This window comes from Haliotis rubra, unplaced genomic scaffold (assembly GCF_003918875.1).
Source record: "Haliotis rubra isolate DU_JTF1 unplaced genomic scaffold, ASM391887v1 Scf60, whole genome shotgun sequence".
NCBI classification, from domain to species: Eukaryota; Metazoa; Mollusca; class Gastropoda; order Lepetellida; family Haliotidae; genus Haliotis; species Haliotis rubra.
Genome location: NW_025767302.1, coordinates 1,297,524 through 1,324,279, shown reverse-complemented (window position 1 = coordinate 1,324,279; position 26,756 = coordinate 1,297,524). Strand labels below are relative to the sequence as shown.

Below are 26,756 nucleotides of genomic sequence, written 5' to 3'. Positions count from 1 at the left end.
TGATGTTGTAATTTGGATATAATATGGTTGGAGTAAAGGCATGGTTACACAGTGGTGGAAATTTGGTTGCGATATGTCAAAGTCGAAATATTGGATGCGGTAAATTTCGGGAACACTGTAGGTCTGATGAGGTTAAAGGGAAGGTTTGATTGCTGAAGCGTCATTGATAAGCTACTTGATTAACATGTGTAAATGTACACAGAGAATTTAAACAAAGAATATTCAAACTTTCCATTGGAATAACCTTACAACTAAGAGGGCAGTATCAAATATTTGCGATGCGGTCCTAAATCAATAATTATTTAATCCGGTGTGTGTGTGATCTCTCTTATATATCATTTGGGCTGTATCCCCGTCCCCCGCCGTATCTATCCAGCGCTGTGCAAACAAGTAGAAGATGCGATGTGCCAGCGCCTATTGAACAGTACGAGTGATCAGGTAGCCTTCTAGCCTCATTGACTGAGCCAATGCTGCTCGGGTTGAATCGACTTTACCATCGGTCCGTGAAGCAGCCACGCAGCCACAGCAGTATGACTGTGTGAGAACGAGCGCACGGACTGACGCGAGCGCTGCTCCTCGAGCTCGGCCGCTACACAACTTTCTTGCAACTTGTATGAGTTGTATCAACTTTCTGATTTGAACCGTTCCTGATATTCTGAGGATTACCTGTTTACGGCTACTGATTTAACTGTGGTGCCGATCAATATTAACTGGAAGAAAACAAAATTGGGATTATTCGGAAGCTATTTTCTCGAAGCGTTCTAGTAACGCGAGTGGATTCGACTACAGCAGAAGGATTATATAGTTTAATCGGATGTATAAACCCGACGTTCTTTTCTGTGCAAAGTGGTTTCAGGGAAAGGTGATCTTGGATAACCAGAAGGTAAACTGAACACATATTTTCAAACTGATTGATAGATTAATAATTCTTGCTTATAAAGACCAAAGGATCAAATATATAAAAGTTTTCACGTTTCTATGATTTCTATTTATGTAATTACATATTTAAACGATTGCAAGAAAGGTGGTTTATGCAAGAGAATATATCTGATTTCATATTCAGGATTGGGCTTTGGAAAGGATATATCTTCATAGGACGAAAATGTACAAGCGCACAGAACAGAATCATTTCCACAATTTTAAGAAAGCTCTGTTGTTCGATTCCGAAGTAACGTCAGCAAGCTGCAATTTTATTTATCTTTTATATGGATGCAGTTGGAGGAAATCGAATGTGCCGATATATTTGTTACTGAAATTGTGACAACCTTTATGAAAATAGTTTTTGAATTATAATGTCACCAATTCATCGATAAAATCTCTGTGTGCTGTGTACCGTACCGGACATAAGGGGCTTCCTCACGTTTGCAACTATGAGGCACTCCTTCAGGTTGTTTTTCACTGAATTATTAAGCAGTTTTGATCTGCAGGCACATTAAATATGAGACCCACGACGTTGAAAAGGCTAAGTAGATAAACAAGTTTATTCTCTCATGACAACGAATCTGACGACCTTTACGGTGACAATCCTGCAGATGTTCTGTCAAATATAGTGTGACTGTCATGGGGTGAGACGCATTCAGATGCGCTTAAATAGACAGTGTGGCGGTGGTATATACAGATGCACCAACGCTAACATGGACACTTTAACATGGATAGTGTGGCGACTATAGGTCTATATATACACACACAGTGGTACCATTTAACCGTTTTAACATGGATAGTGTGGCGATGATACGTTCATATATACTCAGAGGTAGCACAGAAAGCCATTTAACCGTTCTAACATGGATATTGTGGCGATTATAGGTCTATATATACACACACAGGTACCATAGCAAACCATTTAAGATCTCCAACACGGATAGTGTGGCGATTATAGGTCTATATATACAGTCACACAGGTACCATAGCAAACCATTTAACCGTTCTAACATGGATAGGGGCGGTGGGGTAGCCTAGTGGTTAAAGCGTTGGCTCGTCACGCCGAAGACCCGGGTTCGAATCCCCACTTGGGTACAATGTGTGAAGCCCATTTCTGGTGTCCACTGCCGTGATGTTGCTGGAATATTGCTAAAAGCGGCGTAAAAGCACACTCAGTCAGTTAGCACAGAAAGCCATTTAACCGTTCTAACATGGATAGTGTGGCGATTATAGGTCTATATATACACACAGGTACCATAGCAAACCATTTAACCGTTCTAACATGGGTAGTGCGGCGATTATAGGTCTATATATACACACACAGGTACCATAGCAAGCCATTTAACCGTTCTAACATGGATAATGTGTCGATTATAGGTCTATAAATACACACAGGTACCATAGCAAGCCATTTAAGATCTCCAACACGGATAGTGTGGCGATGCGCAAACATTATGGTGACAAAATATTCGGGCGCTCCGATACCGATAGGATTACGTTGTTATATACATGCAGGAGGGTCATAGCAGCATATCTTGGACTTGGAGAGTATACATGTACGTGACAGGTATTTAAACTGAGGGTACTGTCGCTACAATTAGGCTCTATCACACAGATAGTGTCACGATTACTAGTCAGCAAGGGTTCAACAGATCGCATATATGTTGAAATATAGCTGCATTTATCTTCAGTCACATACATTTACCGCGTTTCATTTTAGTAGTTTCAGGTGAGGTCCGGTGATGTGCGGTGTAATTGAGATTAGGGCAACGTTCGATGCTGTTGCACTTACACTGCGGCGTGCATGTTTGTGTTTGAATGTGTATATATGGCTGCTTGTACTAATCAAGGCAGTCAGATTATACTGAGGTAGCCCAGTTTCAGTTCAACACTACTACCCCTCTCATACTCAGCATCCTCACTTCGAGCTGACTTCGACCGGTCCATCTTTTTCCCTTCATTAGTAGAATGACAGAGTAGCAAGCACCATATGTTAATATCTTTTGATATAACCTGCTCTCCGGACTACAACTTTATACGGTTACACAGACTATGGGAAACAGAAAATATTGTATATTGTTATCAATGTTTGTATAATTGTGTAAGCAATAAACACCCCACTATGCTAAAAGCCATGCTGAAATGTTGACATGTTTCTCGGGATGATTCGACGACAATCTGTAATCTCATCACTTTCATCAGTGGGTCAGCCCAGTGTGTTAACGATGCCATAAATGTGCACTAAAGATTAATCAAAGACCATTTCGACCTTTTGTCCCAACCCTGGGGACACTTTGTTCTAGTTCTCCCTCTAGCGGTACAGCCCTGTCCATAACGATATAATGGAAACGGCAAAGCGCTGACTGGTGTGAAAGCTGGAACCACTGTGCCCCTCTAATACATTGAACGCATCCGCGAATGGAAAAGTGACTCATTTATTTCTTTGATAGAGTTCAGATCTAATGGGTTCTTGCCACCCTTCTATTTCAAGTCGTTGAAGGTTTCTTGCAAGATATGATTTTGGACACCTACTTTATAATTTCACAACCTTTGAAAATACCAAATTAATTTCATGCAACATGCTAGATATCAAAGCATTCGGGTTATTGAGAAAAAATATGTTTGGTTTTATTGAAAGTGAATCAGTTTAACCTTTCGAACATACATGCAATGGCGGTCTAAAGTGCTGAAGTGATTAAATAAATGGCATGAATACTCGTTGGTCTTGTGGTAAGCCTATTAAAGCTTCAATGCATATGCTTTTTATTATTTATATATTAGTCCTTTCCATGTTATCCTAATCAAACCTAATGAGTAAAATTCCTGTACGCAGCGTTAGTGTAAGAGTAAAGCAATCAAGCTTTCCTAGTATTCCATGCATGTGTTTCATGTCTTTCGAGATGCCTACGATTGTGTCTGGATATTTCAGGCAGCCGCCCCGAGATATTTGCTCATCAGGTCCCGAAAACAGTAAAACATTGTGTGCGTTAGTCCATCTGTATCTAGAAACTGGAACCAGATTTACAATGTAGAGCAAGTTAAGAGCACAGAGGGATGAATGCATATTCAATATGTTTGACAGAAAATGTATTCATTTGTATTAAATATGCTTATTCAGTAGGTCTTCCCGACGGTAGGAATTGGCACCTTCATGCCCATAAAGATAACCTTCTAGTTGGGTCCTATCAGCTGGACTGTATATCATCATGGCTGTCGCAAGGATGAACCAATCTATAAATATAGACATCCGCTATCTGACATAATGATAGAAACGCAATTTAATTTGTAAAAATTAGTTACCAAGTGCTCCAAAGCGAAGATAATGAAACAGACTACGCTTGTGCAATGTTTAGTGTATGATACCGGCGCTCATAGGTTAGTATAAAGACAATACATATCATTCGAAAAAAAACCCAACGGATTTGGTTTGTTCTTAAATTAAACATATTCACTTGTACCTACCAAATTAGGGGTGAAACGGTATATACAGCCGGTATTAGTAGAATTGCGGTGTTTTGCCTTCGGTTCGGTATACCGTAATGCGGTCCACAAATTCAGTATTTTCGGTTTTCCTACCGTCATTTTATTAACTTTTTAAAAAAAATTCTAAAATGTCTAGAAATCGAATCATTTTGTCCAACTCTATGCATTTCTTTGCTAGACGGTCGCTATTTCCCCGGAAGTAAGTTCTCATATACCGACCCAAAACGGACCAAACTGAAGGCCCTGTACCGCAATACGTACCGTGATAAGAGCGTACCGTTTCACCCATTCCTAGCATCAACAAACTCTCCCGGTTTCACGTCTTAGGTATGTCCTTAACCTACAACAGTGTCTGAGCCTTTTCAGTTGTATAATGATTGGTATATGGTATATATACAGATTAGTTGTGCGTTAATTCTGGATTGACAGATTTCATGCATTGTCATTAGAGTGAAATATATATCTTCATGTTGTGACAGGTAAAAACATATTGTCTTGAATTATTATGAAGGAAAGCCAGAAGACGTAATTTTTGGTGATAATCAATCTGATGATAATCGACAAAGGGGTTTAAAGAGGCATTAATTCACCATTAAGCGTGTTTGTCGTCAGTCATAATCAATCAAAACAACCTTAGGTTTTTTAAACGAAGCAGCTTTCGGATAATACTGGGTGTTTACCACATTGCGTTACATCTATGTCTTTTTTAATATTTTCAGACAATGCAGCTTCTGTTGGTACAAACGAAGATGTAACACTATGACTTCCTTAAATATTGTCTCCATTAACTCAGCATTGAATGGGTACCCGGTGGGATGAGATGGTAGGATTACTTAAATCTCTTGCGCCTCACAGGCAGCTTTGGTTGTAGTGTACACATCCATTGACTGGGGTAATAAGGTAGCGCTTTGAGGACACACTTTGTGTATGGAAGTTAAAGCAATATAAGTACAGTATAAGATCCGTAATATAATAAGTATTTCGCCTCACGTTGTCAAATTCCCACTCAACAACTCTCGTGACATATGTTCGACATTTCGCATTTGAAATTATGTTTCGTGAAATATTTGTGTGTGATAAATTTAGATCCAGCCTTCAGATCTGTTCTCGTTTACCCTCAGACCCTAGCGAAACAGAGAACAGGATTAATTGTGACGCGATAGCAAGTGATATGGTTGCCAACATGACGTCATCATATCCGTACAGACTGGTCAGCCGTCTTGTATTAGATTTTACAAAGCGGCAACTGATAACTAGATGCTTTAAGTTTGCCCTTTTGACCTACGAATGCCTGGAACTATTCCACGAATGGAACTCATTTATCTCTGTGATAGAGTTCAGATCAAATGGGTTCTTGCCACCTTTCTACATGTAGGCGTTGCGGGTTTCTTCTGCGATCTGATCTGGGGCACGTACGTTTACTTTGTTATAATTTGAAAACCTTCAGCAATCCATTTTCCATCTGCTGGATATCAAAGCATTCTGGACATTGAGAAATAGCACGAGTGTTTTTATACTGAATCAGCTGAACTATTCGACAATATCAAATAATATGGCTGACATAAGATATAAGAAGTGCTGAAATGATAAAAATCGGTGGTTATGCATACTTGTTAGTGTAAAATTGAATCAATTAGAGTTTCAAGGCATTTTACAAAACGACGACCGTCAAATCGCTTATCTGGAGTCAAGAATGCCTGAAACATTTGTAGACGCTTTCCATGAAACTGAATTATTTAAGCATTTCATATTAAGAATATGCAAAAAAAATACCTGTCTTCAAACACTCTTGTGCCACCGAAGCAGGAGTTGGCATTTATTCAACGATTTCCTTTCCAGATATTTGATTAGTTTATTCAATCATTTGAAAGCATCATATCTCGATTCTTTGACGAACTTCATCGGGGGACTCACTACAACTGGCAAGATGTCATTGCCAAGTTGCACTTCTCATGAAGAAAACCTGCGTATAGAAAGCCGGTCGAAAATACTTTTTGCAATGTTTCGTTTTCATCTAATTATTAGGAAAGGGTCTGGTTGAACCAAGACACGAAATGTCATTCAATTCTTCAATTTAGGTTGTTTCAAATGAACCATACACTGGTTACTGAGAACTGTAGATGCTGCATGGGTGTCCTGTCAACTAGCCTGGCTATGTCGAACCACTTGCTTCTGTCTCAGTGCTCTGTAATTGCATGGTACAATCTTATTGCCAAGGACATAACGGTTTCTAGGCAACTCTGACTTAACTCAATTTGTTAACAAGCATTTGCAACTGATAGTCCATTCTGTGTCAGGAAAAGAGGTCAGAATTGGACTAAGATATTAAGCTTTACTTGACATACAAAGCAAAACACCTCAGATTCAATTTATCGAGTTTTTTTATATTCATTACAGAAAAATGAACGCTCGATGCCTCGGAGACACAGATAGTTCAATGATTTTGTGGTTAGATAAATACGACATGACAGGAAAACGTTCTTACCTATGCACGTATTGGGCATAGAATTCAGACTGCTGTTTTCAACCTATAATCATTTTTATGTTAAGCACAATAAGCTGTACATAATCCGTGACAAATCTGGAAGGAATGCATTTTATTGTTGAAGTATATGCAGATCTTCAAAATGAGAAAGATCGCCCGGTCGTTAACATTGCCGGCAGTATTTGCAGCCAGTACTTGGGACGTTTCTAAGAACTATCTCCCTACTATAAAGCAAGTATGTCGTGTTTATCAATTTGTATTTTTAATTTGACTTTTTCAAACGTTTTCAATTATACTTTCCAGATATGAGGACAAACTAAACGTAACTGAAAATCAAATAAACTACTGATACGTGACAAGCAACATATTACTTGAACTTGATCAACTCTGTTCTATTGATATGAAAATTGAAATCGAATACCCTTTCGGCGAACCGTGATGCAAACTAATGAATAGAACAAATAATTTTAAAAAGTCTGCAATGTCGTCTTTGATAGGCAGACGGCAGACCATGAACACTTGGATGAACGTTGTTTTTTGGATAACAACCTTTCATTCTTGGTAATAACGTTTTGCGACATTTTATTCCACCGAACATAGGATGTTTTACAACATATTCATAATGATGAAACTCTCGTATAAGTTTTGAAATTGGATACGTATTCATTATAGATCGATTGCTCAACTATTTATGTTCACGTGAAATCGTTTGAAGGTGTACTGTTTGTTTTATTGTTATGCTCTTTTTTTCAAGCTTATTTATTGTAGATATGTGATACAAGTTTTATCAAATGAAATCTTATTCTTGATATTCTAAGATGATATGTTTCACAGCAACATACATTAGCGGAGCTGCAATCTGTATTGCAGAGAGCACGAAGTCCCATACAGTCGATGGGTTTAAATGTCTACTCATGTTACAAATCCGAGGATGGAATTTAATAATTCACTCACTCTCTCATGAAGGTGGTCATGTGGTCTAAGCACCGTCTTTAACAATGAAGTTGCCTATCCATAATATGTCAGCATTTGGGGGGCGATGGGGTAGCCCAGTGGTCAAAGCGTTTGCTCGATAGTGAATCATAAACACATGCCCTCGATACAGACAGAATCGTGCAATCGACTTAGCAGAGAATTTTTGTGGGTTTTGTTGCTTTATTTTAGTTAAATTGTGTATTTACTGACTGACGATTCCATTCGGATGAATTGGTATATTGTTACCTAGAACCATTTTAGTTACAACTTGTATATAAACATGTCTGAAGTGTTGAATAGAAAACTATATCCATATGTGTATAGGTCGTTTAGGACATGTCAGATAAAACAACTCAATTATTTACACTTCTCGTTAATTACCTCCTAAATTATGTTCACTCAAATAAGGATGTACAACTTTGGTAACTGTCAGAGTGTCAATGCTGGGTTTTAAAATCACCAAATATCATGGCTCCCGAAATAGGTTCGAACTGTCAAGTTTAATTGTGAAGTCTTAGTGAATCATAGTTCCGTCTTTAATGTAAGATGACAATAATCAAATAGTCAATATCAAAATTTTAAATGATTAAATTATTTACACTTCTCACGTTAATTACCTCCTAAATTATGTTCACTCAAATAAGGATGTACAACTTTGGTAACTGTCAGAGTGTCAATGCTGGGTTTTAAAATCACCAAATATCATGGCTCCCGAAATAGGTTCGAACTGTCAAGTTTAATTGTGAAGTCTTAGTGAATCATAGTTCCGTCTTTAATGTCAGATGACAATAATCAAATAGTCAATATCAAAACTTTAAATGATTAAATTATTTACACTTCTCACGTTAATTACCTCCTAAATTATGTTCACTCAAATAAGGATGAAGTTGCCTATCCATAATATGTCAGCATTTGGGGGGCGATGGGGTAGCCCAGTGGTCAAAGCGTTTGCTCGTCACGCCGAAGACCCGGGTTCGATTCCCCACATGGATACGATGTGTGGTGGCCATTTCTGGTGTCCACCGCCGTGATGTTGCTAAAAGCGGCGTCATTGTCAGCATCAACCTCGTGCTCGAGGTTCTCAGATAATAATTCGCAACAACGCCCTGATTGACTGCAGGCTATCGTACCTCAATCAGATAGCAATCATATAGCCGCGTTTACAGCTGATAGCGGAGTGAAACCCACTTTTGACGAATGACGTGCAAATGTCTTGAAACATTTTATGACCGACATATGGACATTTTCAGATTTAGCCCATCAATGACAGCAATAACGTCCGATGCAATTCCCAAGGTTAATTTGAAACGTATGATCCCATGTTTTGTTTCACCTGACATTCGACTTGTAATTTTAATGTACTTATGCCTCCTTTGACGTACAATGAGCCCATCTTTTGGTGAACACCCGGTATCATCACTAGTTGATAGTGAATCATAAACACATGCCCTCGATACAGACAGAATCGTGCAATCGACTTAGCAGAGAATTTTTGTGGGTTTTGTTGCTTTATTTTAGTTAAATTGTGTATTTACTGACTGACGATTCCATTCGGATGAATTGGTATATTGTTACCTAGAACCATTTTAGTTACAACTTGTATATAAACATGTCTGAAGTGTTGAATAGAAAACTATATCCATATGTGTATAGGTCGTTTAGGACATGTCAGATAAAACAACTCAATTATTTACACTTCTCACGTTAATTACCTCCTAAATTATGTTCACTCAAATAAGGATGTACAACTTTGGTAACTGTCAGAGTGTCAATGCTGGGTTTTAAAATCACCAAATATCATGGCTCCCGAAATAGGTTCGAACTGTCAAGTTTAATTGTGAAGTCTTAGTGAATCATAGTTCCGTCTTTAATGTAAGATGACAATAATCAAATAGTCAATATCAAAATTTTAAATGATTAAATTATTTACACTTCTCACGTTAATTACCTCCTAAATTATGTTCACTCAAATAAGGATGTACAACTTTGGTAACTGTCAGAGTGTCAATGCTGGGTTTTAAAATCACCAAATATCATCGCTCCAGAAATAGGTTCGAACTGTCAAGTCTAATTGAAGTTTTAGTGAATCATAGTTCCGTCTTTAATGTCAGATGACAATAATCAAACGTTCAATGAGGCCGAAAAAATACGTTAATTGGGTCTGTTTTGACATATTCTTCAGTTCCAGTTCAACAGATAAACACAAAATAACATTTTTCATGGGTAATGACTATTCGGTGTAATTGTCATTCTTATGTTGACAAGGCTATTTATGTGAACATTCACAACGGTTGCCATAGTGATTAGAGAGATAGCTATCATCGTGCGCAATGTAATAATGTGTGTACGTTTTCTTTATTGTCAGGTACTAGTATCCATGTCATACTTTCACGTCATTGTTCCGTATTTCGGCAAATATAATCTTTATTTTAGCTGACTGATATTGATACACACAATTATCTGCTTGTTATTATGCTTCTAAAAATAGGGCTTCATCTATTTTCTATATTGCTATCGTTATAACCTGTCATCACCTGGCATATTGACGATAGAACTATGAAAGAAATCAGATAATCCTATTCGTTTTGAGTTGCACCCAATAGCAGTACTTCCAGCATATGACTATAGCCTTCATATTGAATGGGTTCACGAGCCGCCAATGACTATCTGTTCATGGTTCTCACAATGTGGGGCGGTGGTGTAGCCTAGTAGTTAAAGCGTTCGCTCGTCACGCCGAAGACCGGGGTTCGATTCCCCACATGGGTACAATGTGTGATATAGCTGGAATAATGTTAAAAGCAGCGTAAAACTGAACTTACTCACTCTCACAATGTGACAGATTGTGTCTTGTAGAAGTGTAAAAGTAAGGATCGTTGCCGCAGTGTGATATGCTCTGACTATTACAGTGAGGATGGTTGTCACAGTGTGATATGCTATGACTATTACAGTGAAGGTGGTTGTCACAGTGTGATATGCTCTGACTATTACAGTGAGGATGGTTGTCAACATGTGATATGCTCTAACTATTAGAGTGAGGATGGTTGTCACAGTGTGATATTTTCTGACTATTACAGTAATGATGGTTGTCACAGTGTGATATGCTCTGACTATTACAGTAATGATGGTTGTCACAGTGTGATATGCTCTGACTATTACAGTAATGATGGTTGTCACAATGTGATATGCTCTAACTATTACAGTGAGGATGGTTGTCACAGTGTGATATTTTCTGACTATTACAGTAATGATGGTTGTCACAGCGTGATGTGCTCTGACTATTACAGTAATGATGGTTGTCACAATGTGATATGCTCTACTTATTACAGTGAGGATGGTTGTCACACTGTGATATTTTCTGACGATTACAGTAATGATGGTTGTCACAGTGTGATGTGCTCTGACAATTACAGTGAGGATGGTTGTCACACTGTGATATGCTCTGACTATTACAGTAAGGATGGTTGTGACAGAGTCATATGCTCTGACTAATACATTGAGGATTGTTGTGACAGTGTGATATGCTCTGACTATTACAGTAAGTATTGTTGTCACAGTGTGATATGCTCTGACTATTACAGTAAGGATGGTTGTCACAGTGTGATATGCTCTGACTATTACAGTGAGGATGGTTGTGGCAGTGTGATATGCTCTGACTATTACAGTAAGTATGGTTGTCACAGTGTGATATGCTCTGACTATTACAGTAAGGATGGTTGTCACAGTGATATGCTCTGACTGTTACAGTGAGGATGTTTGTCACAGTGTGATATGCTCGTGTGATATGCTCTGACAATTACAGTGAGAATGGCTGTCACACTGTGATATGCTCTAACTAATACAGTGAGGATGGTTGTCACAGTGTGATATGCTCTGACTATTACAGTGACGATGGTTGTCACAATGTGATATGCTCTGACTATTACAGTGAGGATGGTTGTCACAGTGTGATATGCTCTGACTATTACAGTAAGGATGGTTGTCACAGTGTGATATGCTCTGACAATTACAGTGAGAATGGTTGTCACAGTGTGATATGCTCTGACTATTACAGTGAGGATGGTTGTCACAGTGTGATATGCTCGGACTATTACAGCAAGGATGATTGTGACAGAGTCATGTGCTCTGACTATTACAGCACATGATTGTGACAGTGAGGAGGATGGTTGTGGCAGTGTGATATGCTCTGACTATTACAGTAAGGATGGTTGTCACAGTGTGATGTGCTCTGACTATTACAGTAGGGATGGTTGTCACATGTGATATGCTCTGACAATTATAGTGAGGATGGTTGTCACAGTGTGATATGCTCTGACTATTACAGTGAGGATGGTTGCCACAGTGTGGTATTGTCTGACGATTTCAGTAAGGAACTGCTCCCTGTGGCATACTTTAGTAGACGTGTAACAACAAGGACAGTTCATCCAATATGATATGCTTTTTCTGGTAAAAATGTATACACTAGGGACGGTTCTGTCAGTGTGACACGACCTTTTTATCTGGTAAAAGTGGAACCACGGATTCAGTGACATCTTCATACTGGTAACAGAACAGGTCTCACATTTTGTCAATATCTCTCTAGTTGACTTTGACAAAAACGGTTCCAAAAGTTTGAAAACACCTATCTTACTGTAACACAACGCAGCAATCTTACAAAAAAACGATATTTAAGAAAACTAAAAGTATGTAAACGTGCCACAACATGACATTCCACTTTAACCATATACAATTCAATACCATTGTTGTGTTAATGATTTACCGTCTCTTTGATGTGTTCTGTTGATCAATGAAAATAGCAATTGAAGTCTAGAATTGATTGACTGACATCTAAAATGTTGAAATATATTGTTAGTTTAGTACTTGTAAATATATTTTATGAATAACTAGGATTAACAGTTAAGCACAGTCATTTAAGAATACACATTATACATTCCCCTGTGAGTTAGCGACCTTGCTCTTTAATTGGATTGTTTGATGTCTTGGGTGGTTATGATCATAACCTTTACAGCGTATAATTTAGTAATTTAGTGTCAGGTGTTATTGTGTTTTGAATAGGAGCTTGGTGAACAACGTGAATGGCCGGACAAGTACCTAGCAGTGACAACACAAATGAAGTATCTCCCCTTAAACAAATATTGACGTAATTTATGATAAGCGGTATGTGCAAGCGCTGCTGATCATAACCACTCGTATTTGGAAATAAAACAATGTCGTCAAACTTTGGAACAGGTGGTATTTCTATAACAAGCACAGAAATGATTTATGTTGGTGATAAACCATTTCCACATTTCCAACTATACCCCACATAGCTACAGGATATGTAGGCTAGTTATAGGACGGCTAATGTGTCTTTCAAAGCTATACAGTATAACAGGGCGACACGTTTTACCTGAGCCACATTGGAAATTAAACGTGACGATAATATGTATCGATTTTTCGGGTAACGATTTATTGAACGCCGTTATACCGGATGATTCAATAATCATTATTGCCACATTATATATTAATGTTGTCACCATGAGACTTTCTGAAACATTGACCAAAGAAAGCGAAAGGATATTAATCATGAAGTAACTTGTTCTGACTAGTGAGCCAACTGCTAGGTCGTAAAATACCAACAACATTGGCAGTATAAATCTGTATATTCTATAACTTGATAATACATTGACACAACAAGGAGTATCATGTGCCTATATACGCATGTGCACAGAAAGTGAGACTCTGTCTCTGTCTCTGTCTCTCTTTCTCTCTCTCTCTCCCCTCTCTCTCTCTCTGTCTCTAATGCTGAATGTATGCCCCACAGCTATCCATGGTTAAATGGCACTCTAAATCATTACGATCTGACACGCTTCTTTCATGCTGTTAATATGGCCCGTGACTATGATATATGTTTTCTATGGAAAATTCAAAAACATTATTTTCCTAACTGGCTTTTGTTCACGGGCAACAGAAACATAACGCATATGAAATGAACATGCCATGTTGAATTAGTACTGATCAACATGTTACTACACAAGTAACACAGTCAATGGCTGCTCCTTTCATACAAAAACGTTACGGTATACTTAGAGTGGAGGTTACAAGATCAAATGCCGGCTTGTTATATATCTATGTGGTTCAAACAGCCGCCAGGGTTACAGATTCACAATTAACATATGACATGGCAAGATATGCGGGCAGGGCTACGCCTGGCTTATATCAGATAAATACCGTTAATCTTGAGGTCAAAGGAGTAGGGAAAGAAGATACTTGGAAAATCAGCGTTATATTATATATGGGAGTTCCTACTTACAGTGCGTAGCCGGTTTAAAGGTATTTGGCTTATATTAATCATCAGCGTCTAACAGTGTAATATATTATCACACATTGTGGATTATTCTGATTTCATTTCTATTTCATACATTTTAATCTGCTTTTCACACTAATCATGTCTATGCTATTTGATATATTTTGTGAACGTGCTGTTAATTCAAATCAGAACAATCATATTTCATGTTAATATTAAAAGGAATAAGAACTTCAAAAAGTTCGCAGTTGGTAACCACCTTTATTGCTTAGGTAATCATTAGGCTACCTCGGTCTTATCAGACGTCCATGTATTTGTTGGTTTTTGTTATTTCTTTACACCGCACTTAACAGTTTTCCAACTATATGACGGCGATCTGTACATAATCGGATTTGGACATCGACCAGTATGGATTACTGAAAACCAATTCTTATCCGGATCCTCATGTAACCAAAATAACATTATGTTTGTAAACTACAGTTGACTTATCCATGTTTCTGACTAAAGGGAAACGAATTATGTACTGGCACATTATGATTGATATAATTGACATATAACTAAAAATATATAGTAGTATTGACAAAGTAAGCACCTGTGGTATAGTATATATTTTTCTGTATAAAACATATGAATGAGACGTTGTATAAATTGAAACTTATTTTACTGGTGTTTGATAAGTTTGTAGGTATCGACATCCCGCTTGACCTTCATACATGTCAAATGAAACCTCTTCGGCAACACCTGGTGTTGTGTCTTCACCGTGCTTCTGATGGTTGGGAAGCCTACTTGATATAGCGTTCGGTCAACACGTTGAGGTTACGATTCGTGGTCAAACAACATTAAGAAGCCCATTACGGTGTCACCCACAGTGATATTCCATTCTCATTTCCTTCAATCTACGTGACCCATATAGCATACTCCTGACAATGAATGAACACATTGTAATTGTTGTACTTCAGATATTTCCCATATGATTATGCGAACCTTTTCTTCTTCGTCTTTCAATTTGTCTTCATTAGTATCATGACATTAGTTATAGCATAATACTTACGTTATATAACCTAATTCATTCTGCATATGATTACTAAAAATCCCAGTGACCTTGTTGGCAATCTATAGCCTGTTTCTATAGTGTATTTTCATTTATAGGTAAACTATTTTAGATTTAATTACTGGTCCTAAATTTATTCATTTGATAATCTAGTTATTTTACTGTCCTTCGTTGACAGGTGTTTTATAATGTAATTGTGTTTATTGTTAATTTATAACTTTTTAGTCACAACATGGCTGAAATATTGCCGATGTGACTATAAATTTTAACTCACTCACTCACTCACTTGTTCTCAGCATCAGCATTATCGGAAATCATATAATTCTTTTAACTGAAACATATCAAATGTACAGTTCGTACACGTTATTACTTTGTAATCATGAAATATCTTTATCAGACACATGCATTGTACTTAACAAATTAACATATAATCAATACCAATAGTTTTGATCAAGTTGTGAACATAAATGCTGCATATTTTTCTTCCGTTTTACAGCACATATACGACTTTATGACTGTGATATAATTAACATATTTTCCTATGAACAGAGCTGCAATAAGTTACTTTATGAAATACTGTGCCCTTATTGTCCTTATTGATATGCTTTGCTGCATAGCCACATGACCCAATCCTGCATTCAAATAGTCATTTAACCGCTCACAGATGTCTATCAAGCGGGTCCTTCGTATGAATACATAATGTTTGCAAGTAATATGATCGGAGTCATTGTGATGATAATTTGGGGCATTATTCTGCCATGACAGCTTGTTTTGACAGGCTTGTTGTGATGGTTGTTATGATAGCATATAATGGCGTATACGAGATTGAATACAGTTTGTATGGAGAAGTATGATAAGACGATACTTCAATGGAATTCTGACCTTTCAAACACAGCACAAAAAGTACATCTTAGCTGAAGGTTATTACTTCCTCGCACAGATACCGGACGTAGGAGAAGCTCAAATAGTAATCTTTATCATCACAGGACTGATATTGTCGGAGCCTGGGCAGAAGAGGTAATTATAGCAGACATTTTATCACGACAAAAACTTAATATTCATATTTAGGTGGGGTGAAGTGGGATATAACGTCCCATTCAAGATCATCACACGTTTATAATGACGTGCAGCGAAAAAAAGTATCATCCTTTGACGTCTCGCCCGTGAAGATCCCGGTTAGAATTGGACTTCAGGAACACATGCTTGTCGTAAGAGGCGACTAACAGGATCAGGTGGTCAGATTCGATGACTTCGATGACATCTGACACCTTTCCCAATTGCATAGATCGATGCTCATGATGTTGATCACTTGGTCCAGGCTGAAAGCGATAGTATTTAGAGACCGAAATCATATAGGTGGAATAGTGCTGAGTGCAGCGTGTAACAAGACAGGCAAATGTTTGACGTCTACTGGTATATAGTTCCTTGGGATCGAACCACCGACCAAGCGCTCTCCAGGCACACTTTCGATCCACTTGTCCACGGAGGTCATCGGAAAGATGAAAGAGCTGTTATTGCAGGAATATATCGAATATACTATTTGTAGCGTAAACTGACTATTCAGCATATGACATATGTGAGTCAAACCAGACAGACAATCTAAAAGTAGTTATGATAAGGACGGCTCTATCTCCACTGTTATGACCTTGCCCAAATAGTTCAATCATTTGATCTACATAAATTGGTTAATGCATTCTGAATATTTGTTTTTATTTTAGATCGATATTCCGGTGGTTGTCATGCTGTTTTGATTGATTTATACCTTCTCCATGTTCTCTTGGTTTATAGCATTCAGTTATATTGTCCGCATAATGTGGAAGGAAAAATTGATATTAAGTAGGTCTTTGACGTTAAAACATTGTAGTGTCACCCCCGAGCAAGTGTCTGGGCAGAAACACAGGGAGATTCGAATTCCAACCCATGATCATGTTTCTAAGTAGTCTTAGTGGTAGTTGTATTTGTGGTGTTTTAGTAGTAGGAGTAGTAGTTGTAGTAGTAGTAGTAGTAGTAGTAGTAGTAGTTGTTGTAGTAGTAGCAGTGGTAGTAGTAGTGGTAGTATTGGCTGTTGTAGTAGTAGTGGTAGTAATGGCTGCTGTTGTTGTTGTTGTAGTAGTAGTAGTAGTAGTAGTGGTAGTAATGTTTGAGAGACAGCAGCTGTGACATTTTCATAGACATTTCACAAAAAGTGACAGCTGTCGTATGCATACATTACAGGTACAGCTCTCATTTGGCCCACTAAGTACACAGCAGCTTTCTTCATTCGCTGTAGCACTCTTGTTGTTAATGTGTACGGCACCTGTACAAAATGGCCATTACAGGTAATATCTGGTGGAAGAAACGGCCGAGAGGCTACTACATCCTGTTTTGCTGACGGAAAAGTAGTCCAGTGTTTAAAGCGATTAGTGATTTGTAGTGTGTATTGGAGTTCAGCAGTGTACGTTTCAAATTAACTGCTATTCTGTATCAGCGGAATATACTAGCAATTCCACTGCATCAGTGCGTGCATTACGTTCGGCAGACTAATTTTCCCCTTTGAACATAATGCTACCGGTTTTCCACAAATCAACATCCGATTCAGGCAGTTCCAATTAGGAAACGCAGACTGTGGGAGCCCGGAAGCCATTTTTATGTGAATACATTATGCAAGGGAAAGATACCGCAACTAGCACAGTTTACACCGGAGAAACACTCCTGTTTTAGAGATTAATCGCTATTGATGTTTTACGCCAATATATGTGGGAAGTTCGTTTGTAAGGAACATTGCCTATACAAGACCTATGTTGTATCGCTAATGATTCCTAATGGAATAACCGAGTTCAGTTATGGTCAAGCGGTTCACATAATTGCAATACAACACCATAACATCCGTTTCTGATTTATACATCTATTATACGCTGTACAGACCTCATAATGACTACCTGATGAAAATGGTTTATTTCAAGAAAAAAACTTTCAAAGCTGAAATTAGTTCAAGGATCTGGATGCGTACTTATTGCCCTAGACCAACAATAGGTTCGGAAGCAGCGGGATGCCTTTCCCTTTTCTCTGTCGGAGATGTTCATCACGAACTATCGCTGGAAGTGTTATAACTGGAATAGTGATCACGTAAACTATATGCGGAAACACTGAAATAGTGATCAAGTATAGTATATGCCAACAACCTTGCTTTTGACTTGTGTATACTGTGTGATGCTTCAACACCAGATAGACAAAACAGCACAAAACTGTTCCGTGGGCATGGGCATCGCTTCTGTAATTGGAGTAAAGTCAAATTTGGGAGCAGTGAACTCACTGGGTTCTTGATGAGTATATCAACATTTAAGAGAAGAACTGACACCTCGTGTATTCTTGGCGCCAATCGTTTGCATATATTTGCATCTTTGATATCTTCACGAAAACAATCATACGATTAAGGCATAAATGTGCATTATGTCTTACCTCTGAGAAAAATAACGTGAAAATGTTGCATTGAGATTTGAATATGAGACAGAGGCTGTCAGAATATTTTGCAAGTACTGACACTCACAACAAACAGTGACCTTTCAACGTGAAAACGAACAAAAATGTTAATTTTGATTTAAAAAACCCGGATTATGGGATGCATTTCTTTGAAGGGTATGTAATGCTTCTAGATCCTGTGATATAGGAGTAAGAATTCGTCATCTCTCGGCTTTGAATTGCTTTCACGATGAAAACGCCTCCAAAGCCTCATACCGGGACGGTCTGACTGACATGTAATCCCAGTAGATATTTCCTAGAACTTACAGTTCATACCAATTTGTATTAAAATAACCTCCTAAGTCAAAACCATCTAGACAGGACATATTCGTAGCAAAAACTACAGCGCACTACTGGATATTATCTACGGCGCACTACTGGATATTATCTACGGCGCACTACTGGATATTATCTACGGCGCACTACTGGATATTATCTACGGCGCACTACTGGATATTATCTACAGCGCACTACTGGATATTATCCACAGCGCACTACTGGATATTATCTACAGCGCTCTCCTGTATATTATCCCAGGCCATTGTTGTCAGCATGAACATTATAATTTCAGTACCTATTTTTTTCAAATAATGAATATTGCAAATCAAAAGTACAGTACAGTGCGTTTCTGTGGTTGTCCTTCTACCAGCACCGTTTTGCCAGGGATTTATCTTGGTATGTCTTAGCGTTGCTAAGGTATGCGTTTGAATTACTTCTACATGCTATTGCTTTTTTTGACATTCCACCGACTGCTGAAGTTAAGGGTACATTAAACTTTGCGAACAAAGGCCCTTTGCAATAAAGTCGGTAAGTAATTGGCAGCTTCGTGTGTTTAATGATTTGGCGAAGAGATTACAAGAATTGTGAGCTGTACAAGCGAACTGTGGCATTCCGAGATAATGGCAAAGCCCTCGTTATAGTTCTTGAGCTCTTAACTTTGAATACCTTATTAAATAGTGACCACTAAAGTACCGTTAACTGTGATTATTCATACTTTCATGATACTGTAAAAGTAATTAAAAAATACATTAATGCAATTTAAATTTTTATAGCTATTGTATGGTGCGCAGATTTCTTTGAATTCGATTTATGTTTAATGCCATCTGGAACCAAATTAAGGGCATTGTTAAGCCGAATATTTTGCTACATTTAACAAGGTAATAGAACAATGTGATCGTGAAATTTTGCAATGAATCAAAAAGTTCAACAGTATTTGGGAAATGTGGTGGTTAGTTCAAAAGCAAGCTACTTTGTACTTTTCCTTTGTAAGAGAGTGGCGTGAGAGGCTTGCTTGAACTGTGTGATCATATACCTCGCTGGTTTCACCAAAGTGAACAATGTCGAGGACCTAGATCACAACAGTGTTCCTTCCATAAAGTTGACAAGCATTGACACAATAAAACACAGTTGAAAGCGATGTTAAATCATGTCACTTCCTCCCTCACCTGAACGTGTGATTGAGTTTAGTTTTACGCCGCTTTTAGCAATATTCCATGTGAGGAATGGAACCCGGGTTTTCGGCGTGATGAGCCAAAGCTTTAACCACTAGCTAGGCTACCCCACCGGTCCGCTCCCCCCTCCCATGAAACGTGCAGAACAATATATTGCTTCAGTCATTCTAGAAGATGCATGTTTGTAGACGTACCAGTGGAATGGAGTGCAATGGCTCGGTACTGTAGTACACACAAAGAAATAATCATTTGCGACTCTCCTTTGAAACAAAATCCACTGTTCGTAAAGGACAAAATAGCGGTGCAAAGTATATGAACTATTCATTGACAATCAGTCATGACACCAGATGTTAAAGGTATACGCCATCATGGATGCGGTAAAAATGAAAGAAAATGCTAGAAGACACATTCCAGCAAAATACAAGCGATAAAATCACTTCCATAATTGGACAAAATCTCCGTATTCGATTGTATGAATAAGTATCATGAGCATGTGTTTGTGAATCAGTTTTTGAAAGTATCTAAACATGACTTGTGTGTGAACCTGGAAGATGAGCATGTCAAAGACAATCATAATTAACCATGCGATGTGACTGGTTTGGTGATCTGAAGTACGACTGTGCAGGTCTAGGTCTTTTGAAATGCTCATATCTAAATTATGCATCTAATTTCAGGCATCTATGTCCTTAGGGAAGATAGTTTAAACAATGTATTCTGCGCAATATATACGGTCCGAGATGGGACAAAAAGTAGGATATTTCCTTCAAAGTTAAATATTATCCTGCAACCGTGGAATCGTATATATAACCCCATGGTAATCAAATTATACCAATTTCTATTGAAAATTCTATCCTTGAAAAACTACATTTGGGAACATCTGATAGAGAATCCTGATGACCATATATCCTGGGACCTAAACAATATCAGTGCCTGGGAAAAGATGGAACTTAAAACACTATTGAAATCCAAAGAAGAAAGCCAGCCGTTGACAGAGACCGTGGCATCCACCTACCCAAAGTGCATTTCTCTGTGCTTTAACTTGAACCAACCATAACTTCATCATATCATCAACATATCATCGGTCACAAATGGACATTTTGATTGCCTTGTGGCTGTTGTTACCTTTGTCAGCTCCTTGTTATTATACCTGGACCTTCACCATAACACCATCATTACTCCTTCACCATTCTACTTAATTAGCTTCTGCCCACTTATTCTCATGGGCTTCGCCATGATATCGTTGGCTATGTGCAGCAATCCTACCGTGTGTGTGTGTGTGTGTGTGTGTGTGTGTGTGTGTGTGTGTGTGTGTGTGTGTGTGTGTGTGTGTGTGTGTGTGTGTGTGTGTGTTTGGGTGTGTGAGTGTGGGGTGTGTGGGTGTGGGTGTGATATCACATATACTAACTCTATATGCTCGACGTTGGGTAGTCTATGGGTTAAAGCGTCCGCCCATAACACTGAAGACACGGGTTCGGTTCCCAGCATGGGTACAACGTGTGAAGGCCAGTTCTGGTATCTCCCGGTGATTGTGTTGGAATATTGCTAAAATTGCTAAATTGCTAAAACCACACTCACTCACTACGCCTACTCAGTATTCACCAAATGAGGGACAAGAAGCACATTAAGCTACAAAAGTTTGATAATACCTAAAGTTTATAACCATAAATGTGTCATGTATTTTCTATTATCGTTTACATTGTAAGCCTCACTCTGGCACAAACTGACACGTTTGTCTTCAAGCATATTTTACCCAGTCACAATAAATGTAACACTAATTCAACAAGGCATCACCAAATGCGTTTACTCCATTATACACTTAAATGTACGTGTGGATGTCGTATGAGAAGACAAACACCTAACTTGCACGTTTGCCTAATCCTGTTTCGTTGACAGATAACAAACAATACCGTGTTTTATGCTTTCCAGTCTGGACGTTCATGTACATCACGATATATCTGACAAAAACCCCATGACATTCCCAAATATCTATGTTCAACATGTTCGACATGTATTGCAGAACACTCGTTCTCCGCGTTCAACGTACTGAGGGTTTCCAGAACGTGGTTAATGACACGGCAGCTCTGATAATTACTCTTTTATACCTTCCACACATTGTACTTATTATTGAATACTGTTTTGACATAGTCAATGTCATGAAAATAATCAAGACGGCTTTGTTTATGTTTCTAGCGTCACAATACGTCATTCTGGATATTTGCGTGTGGTGTATGTATATATTCTGGAGGCATAAGATGTGAGTGATTGAGATTTCATTACGTTCCTACAATAGATCAGTAATATATCATGGGATACAGCGTTTTATGTCGGAGATAAGTCAAAATGGATTTTAAAAATTCATACACGTTGACATGGGTATTTTGTGGTTGCCAGCGAAGGATCACATTTCAGTGTTGACAAAGGATCATATTTGGTTCTGAAACCTAGCGACCGGTGTAACACAGCTCTGTTGGTCGCATTGCGGTAAACCCAACCAGGTCATCCTGCCCCTTGATGCACAAGAAGAGTCAGAAATGAAGATAATTAATGGCGGATGTAACTGATGTGTGTTGAAGCAGCCAATACACTAATTCCCAGCTATGTTCTCGAGACACGTAAATTCATTTCACTTGTCCACAGAGAACAGCCCAGAATTCAAGACGTGTGATCTTTCTGTTAATAGTTAGTCAGATTACCCCGCCACAGGGTAGCAATACGCTATTTGTGAAGTGTAACACAGTTTAACGGAACTACTTGACATGTTAATTATTTAATTTACACGTTCTTTCATTCATGCGTAGACTGCCAACTCAAAGGTATCAAAACCCTCTTTTCAGATTGCTTCAAGCCTTGCTGCTTGTTAAACAGACCACCAGTAATGGTAAATATAATGCGAATGATGAGCCCGTGTAACTGCTAACATATGTTGGTTTTCATGCGTTCATGGGGAAGATGGTATAACTGAACATCTTCTTGGTGGACGATGAGTAAACAATTGAGAAACGCCTTTAGCATTCTTGTTCAACGTAATGTTCCAATTAACGAGATGATTCAGCTGTATAAGTCTATTTCTAACACACATTTAAATATTTAAACACAACATTATCATTGTCCTTGTTAAGTATGATCAGATGCACTCAACTGAACGCTCGCATATGTAATTAAGTATTCCGGATACACAATGAACAGGTATACAATTTGAAGCAAAGCCGATCCCCAGTGGAAACTCTAGCACTGTGGAATAAATACCAAATATAATCTTGTAATATAATCATGTAACGCCCTGGACACTGGATATGATAGAAATATTCATCAATGAGGTTATTTCAAATACATGTAGTCGTATTTTGTTGATAGGTTGAAGAATATAAGATTAATCATTTGTTCTCGTACTATTACTTAACACATTGCGTTCTCGCTAAATCGTTCAGATCCGGGTTAGAATTGGTCTTCAGCGACTTCTGCTTGTTGTAACAGGCGACTAACGGGATCGGTTGGTCAGGTTTGACTTGGTTGACACATGTGATCGTTTCCCAATTGTGTAGATCGATGATCATGATGTTGATCACTGGATCATTAAGACGCCACCGTATAGCTGGAATATTGCTGCGTGCTGCGTTAAACAACAAACAATCAAATTGAATACATTCGCGCGATATCGTTTGTTTACCAATCACCTCCAAAGGATTGGTTTTGGTATTGAATAAGTATTTATTAGTACTATATAAGCCCTGTTTCTTCCAAGGGCCACAACTGTTGGTTCAAGTTTCACTGTCAGTATATGTTTCAAAGTTATCATTGTCAAGTACATGTCTTATATTTACAGGAAATATTTGCATATAGCCAGTAAAAACACACGAGCCCAGTCTGATACGTTTTCCCTTAACGTATCCCTTTCAGTAGTCTGTCATACAGACCCTGAAACAAATATATCTAAGAAAACCGATCCAAGTCTAGAACTTGTGGCAGGTCTAGATCTCCACAGTTTCAGGAAAATCTGAAAATGGAGAAAGTCTCTGGGCTCCTTTTCATTATATTTTATGATTATTTTCAGTTTGTGTCTGCAAAATGTCTTCTTACCAGATGAGATGTTAGTTTACCCTTCAGATGTGGCGTATTTGTTGTTAAATATTAGCTGGAAATGTTGACAGATATTTAACATTTGCTTTTAGTGTGGGCGTTCGTGGTCATGTTTCTTTTATGGGTATTACTGTCACGACCGCGAGGCATGCTGGAGCCAAAACCACTCCGTGGAGACCAATTACACCGAGATGTTTTGGTCAGAGGAAAGCAATACGATACACTATGGGACAACGACTATTAATTACAAACATGCTGTCGAGATCAAAGTCAAGGTAGTATGAAATAAGCTTGTGGCACCTGAGACACGTCAAGCTTGTCGTAACACTGAAAGGGTTTTTGTGTTATCACTGTTCCCCTGTCCCACAGAACTATCCGCAAGCACGGCCTCGATTTACAGGATTACCGTGCTGTCAGTACAAGTCATTCTCCCGTTCTCATACTAAGAGCTAGCTGACCGCCTCCGTGGTGTAGTGGTTAGAGCTTCCGCCCGGAGAGCGGAAGGTCGCGGGTTCGATTCCCGACCGCGTCATACCAAAAGACGTTAAAATATGGTACTTGTTGGTCCCTGCTTGGCGCTCGGCATTAATGGGTACAACAAGGACTGGTCGGCTCGGAGTCAGTATAATGTGTCTGAGTGGGGTATTCATGCTTCACTGCGGCATGGTATCTCAGTGGGCTATAAAACCAGCTTAAGTCTGGGCTAGTACAAGCAGCCGCACATACACATACACACGCATGCACGTCGTCATATGAGCGAAATATTCTCAAGCACGACGTTAAACCCAATTTCACCTCACCTCACTAAGAGCTAGCTGGAGATTGCAACTGCAGGATACCATAGACTTCTACTAGTTTTCTCCAAGTCGGCAATCATACTGCTCCATAAATTCAGAGGGCCACTTCATGAATGGATTGGATCTCACCACAGGCCCTCGTGTCTGTGCGTGGATTTAAGATTAAAGAAGAATTCAGATGACCTCTGACTCGAAATTCTTCACAGTACAATAAATCATGTCATCAGAATTATTTTTTATTAATCTATAATCCTCACAAAGACACGAGGGCCTGTTGGTCTCACGTCACCTAATGCTTATGAAACTGATCCTGGAATGCTCTGTGCCAACATCTCTTGTCCAGTTTGCTTGTTCTTGTATGGCTATATTCAGAACATAATGAATAATCCCATTTTCGTGAAGCAAAGCGGACAAGGTAATTAGACCTTGTCTGATCGGTTATCGCTATATTCTAGCGATAAATATCTAAACTGTTTATTTGCCTTTGAATCAATGGTACAACGCCATTAGTGGATAGAGCTAGCTTATGAATATCCATTTAGGATTCCTATTTTAGCAACTGTGATGTCTTTGCCATTCTACAGTGATATTTGATATCAGAATTGATTTAGGAGAGATAGAAAATTATAGCAGTTTTCATGTCTGAACGTTTTTCTCATTAATATAGCTTAACCATAAAGAGTAGAGTCAGAGTAGGGGGTTACATTCTCAAGGGTCCCTTTTGTTGCTGAGATTGAGGTATAGTCATGGCTCGACAACACTTGAACATGTTCTTCAAGTTGATTGTTATCTCTATGCGGGGTAACTGGCAATTACAAAAGGCGTATACGAGTGTATTGAAGCCTGTAATTGACGCCTTGGTGTTGACATAAGTGTGTCGACATCTGTAACAATTAGTCATGTGTCCAGCAGAGCCAAGGTAAGTCTGCCCAGGTGTATTTGTTGAGGTTTCGACATCAGTTGGTTTTATCATTTTTCCAAGGTGATTTGGGCATACCTGCCCTTTTGTCTTTTATTTATATATCCAAAGCAGGTTTTAGCTCGCATAGGGTTACTTGTATAAGAATGTGTCTATGGGTAGGCTTTCTGGCTGTAAGGAAACATACATTACAGAATAATGAAACATGCATTAAAGAAAAACTTTTACCTACAATAAAGAGTAGAATAGGCAGATGCAACCTTGTGTGTCTAACAATTTCCAGCAACACATATAAACAATGATTTCAAAGACAGTGGTAATAAATTTGTAATCCATTCGGCTCAAAGGTCAGTATCTTGCACTGTTTTTGCATTTGCGTAAATTTCTAGGTTAATAATAAAGCTCAAGGTATTCTTGCAATAGAAGACATTCTACTTTGCGTTATTGGAATTCAAAAATTCCACCGAGCCCTCATTCCATGTCCTATTCTGCCTTGGAAATGTAGCAATTTCTAATGTCTAAACATATTACTTTTGATACGGCGTGTCCGGACAGGCTATAGAGAGGCCAAACAAGAGACAGGACATTTGAAAGAATCTGTTGTTTGTTTGTGAGTGAGTATGGTTTTACGCCGCTTTTAGCAATATTCTAGCGGGGGACACCAGAAATGGGCTTCACACACTGTACACATCTGGGGAATCGAACCCTTTAATCACAAGGCTACCCCACCGCCCCTGTTGTTTGTACCTACGATTACTTTATTCTAGTTCGACTTGTCGCGGTTGATACTATTTGGGATAAAACAAAGGCAAGTTA

At 38.5% G+C, this 26,756-nt stretch overlaps 1 protein-coding gene across 2 annotated transcripts in view; it reads left to right on the top strand.

Annotated features, from left to right (window-relative positions):
- Positions 1-557: 557 nt before the first annotated feature.
- LOC124255481 (gonadotropin-releasing hormone receptor-like) overlaps positions 558-26,756 on the top strand; it is a 90,232-nt gene continuing 64,033 nt past the window's right edge. For both annotated transcript variants that reach the window (XM_046689405.1, XM_046689404.1), the window contains exon 1: positions 558-883. The gene's annotated coding sequence lies outside the window, so the exon portion shown is untranslated. The remainder of the gene's footprint in view (positions 884-26,756) is intronic.